The following is a 3,280-nucleotide window of genomic DNA, read 5'->3' as shown; positions in this document are numbered from 1 at the left end:
AGAGGTTGATTGTTGCGGGTGTCCCGGAGATGTTCTCTAAAGCGCTCTGCGAGGAGGTGTCCAGTCTCCCCAATGTAGAGGAGACTGCATCGGGAGCAACAGATACAATAAATGACATGTGGAAGTGCAGGTGAAACTTTGATGGATGTTGTTGTGGTTCTGTTTGCCGAGCTGGAAATATTTGTTGCAAACGTTTCGTCCCCTGTCTAGGTGACATCCTCAGTGCGTGAGGGAGGAGGTGTGGGCGCAGGTTTTACAGTTCCTGCGGTGGCAGGGGAAGGTGCCAGGACGGGAGGATGGGTTGTAAGGGGATGTGGACCTGACCAGGGAGTCACAGAGGGGAACGGTCTTTGCGGAAGGCGGAAAGGGGTGGGGAGGGAAATACATCCCTGGTGGTGGGGTCTGCTTGGAGGTGGCAGAAATGTCCGCAGATGATTTGGTTTATGCAAAGGTTAGTAGGGTGGAAGGTGAGCACCAGGGGGTTTCTGTCTTTGTTACGGTTGGAGGGGTGGGTCTGAGGGCGGAGGTGCGGGATGTGGATGAGATGCGTTGGAGGGCATCTTTAACCATGTGGGAAGGGAAATTGTGGTCTCTAAAGAAGGAGGCCATCTGGTGTGTCTTGTGGTGGAACTGGTCCTCCTGAGAGCAGGTAAGGTGGAAGCAGAGGAATTGGGAATACGGGATGGCATTTTTGCAAGAGGTAGGGTGGGAAGAGGTGTAATCCAGGTAGCTGTGGGAGTCGGTGGGATTGTAAAAAATGTCAGTGTCAAGTCGGTCGTCATTAATGGAGATGGAGAGGTCCAGAAGGGGAGGGAGGTGCCAGAGATGGTCCAGGTTAATTTAAGGTCAGGGTGGAATGTGTTGGTGAAGTTGATGAATTGCTCAACCTCCTCGCGGGAGCATGAGGTGGCACCAATGCAGTCATCAATGTAGCGGAGGAAGAGGTGGGGAGTGGTGCCGGTGTAATTCCAGAAGATGGACTGTTCTACGTAGCCAACAAAGAGACAGGTGTACTGAGGCCCATACGGGTGCCCATGGCTATCCCTTTGGTCTGGAGGAAGTGGGAGGATTCGAAGGAGAAATTGTTAAGGGTGAGGACCAGTTCAGCCAAGCAAATGAGAGTGTCGGTGGAAGGGTATTTTTGGGGATGTCAGGAGAGGAAGAAACGGAGAGCTTGGAGGCCCTGGTTATGGCGGATGGAGGTGTAGAGGGACTGGATATCCATGGTGAAGATGAGGCGTTGGGGGCCGGGGAAACGGAAGTCTTGGAGGAGGTGGAGGGCGGGGATGGTGTCTCGAACATATGTGGGGAGTTCCTGGACTGGGGGGGGGGGGAATAGGACAGTGTCGAGGTAGGTAGAAATGAGTTCAGTGGGGCAGGAGCATGTTGAGACAATGGGTCGGCCAGGGTTGTCAGGCTTCGCCACTGAACAATGTATCTGTTTCCTTCCAGTATTCCCAATTCCTCCGCCTCCACCATATCTGCTCCCAGGAGGACCAGTTCCACCACAGAACACACCAGATGGCCTCCTTCTTTGGGGACCGCAACTTCCCTTCCCACATGGTTAAAAATGCCCTCCAACGCATCTCATCCACATCCCGCACTTCCGCCCTCAGACCCCACCTCTCCAACCGTAACAAGGACAGAACCCCCCTGGTGCTCACATTCCACCATACCAATCTTCGCATAAACCAAATCATCTGCCGACATTTCCACCACCTCCAAGCGAACCCCACCACCAGGGATATATTTCCCTCCCCACCCCTTTCTGCCTTCCGCAAAGACCGTTCCCTCCATGACTACCTGGTCAGGTCCAAGCCCCCCTACAACCCACCCTCCCGTCCTGGCACCTTCCCCTGCCACCGCAGGAATTGCAAAACCTGCGCCCACACCTCCTCTCTCACCTCTCTCCAAGGCCCTAAAGGAGCCTTCCACATCCATAGTTTTACCTGCACATCCACCAATATAATTTATTGTATCCGTTGCTCCCGATGCGGTCTCCTCTACATTGGGGAGACTGGACGCCTCCTCGCAGAGTGCTTGAGGGAACATCTCTGGTACACCCTCACCAATCAACCACACTGCCCTGTGGCCCAACATTTCAACTCCCCATCCCACTCTGACAAGGACATGGAGGTCCTGAGCCTCCTTCACCGCCGCTCCCACACCACCAGACGCCTGGGGGAAGAACGCCTCATCTTCCGCCTTGGAACACTTCAACCCCAGGGCATCAATGTGGACTTCAACAGTTTCCTCATTTCCCCTTCCCCCACCTCACCCCAGTTCCAAACTTCCAGCTCAGCACTGTCCCCATGACTTGTCCTACCTGCCTATCTTTTTTTCCACCTATCCACTCCACCCTCCTCCCTGACCCATCACCTTCATCCCCTCCCCCACTCACCGATTGTACTCTATACTACTTTCTCCCTACTCCCACCCTCCTCTCATTTATCTCTCCATCCTTCAGGCACTCTGCCTGTATTCCTGATGAAGGGCTTTTGCCCGAAACATTGATTTTACTGCTCCTCGAATGCTGTCTGAACTGCTGTGCTTTTCCAGGACCTCTAATCCAGAATCTGTTTTCCAGCATCTGCAGTCATTGTTTTTACCCCCTGCTTGAAGGGCCAGTAATAGATACCAAACAACCAAACAAAAGTAATTTCGCAGCATCATACATGAAGGAAAAGCATCAGAGGGGTTAATGTAGTCAACTGTATCAAAGACTGAACAGAAGTCAAGGAGAGCAGATTTACATGGTTACAGTCAGAAAGGATATTATATGTGGTTTTAAGACTTGTGGCAGAGACAAATTTGTTTGACAACATTTATATCTATCATTACAGGAAAGGTGGACAGAAATTTGGGATGTGATTTTTTTTCACATTATAACATTTGAAAGTAAAGGAAATTTAGATACCGATGCTAAAAATGAAAAGGCAGGGGAAAAAAAGTCAAAGGATATGCTTAAATCATGATGGGGGGAGTTGGAGGGTGGTAAAAGTCAGAGATTATCTTTGCACTTCAAATTAATCCTAGATTCATGGCTGGGTTTGACGGAGCAAAGTGAGCTTTGTGACATGCATGTGAAGTTGTCAGTCTTCATGTTGATTGAATGCAGAGACTAAACTTCTGGTTAGTTTAGATAAAAAATAGCTTCACTGCTTAGTGGGCGGCACAGTGGCACAGTGGTTAGCACTGCTGCCTCAAAAACTGCGCCCGGGTTCAATTCCTGCCTCAGGTGACTGACTGTGTGGAGTTTGGACATTCTCCCCGTGTCTGC

At 51.1% G+C, this 3,280-nt stretch overlaps 1 protein-coding gene across 3 annotated transcripts in view; it reads right to left on the bottom strand.

The window, feature by feature from the left end:
* trmt1l (tRNA methyltransferase 1-like) overlaps positions 1–3,280 on the bottom strand; it is a 76,306-nt gene that overhangs the window by 71,673 nt on the left and 1,353 nt on the right. The gene's annotated exons all lie outside the window — the stretch shown is intronic.

This window comes from Chiloscyllium plagiosum, chromosome 11 (genome assembly GCF_004010195.1).
Source record: "Chiloscyllium plagiosum isolate BGI_BamShark_2017 chromosome 11, ASM401019v2, whole genome shotgun sequence".
NCBI lineage: Eukaryota > Metazoa > Chordata > Chondrichthyes > Orectolobiformes > Hemiscylliidae > Chiloscyllium > Chiloscyllium plagiosum.
This window is presented reverse-complemented; position numbering and strand designations above follow the sequence as displayed.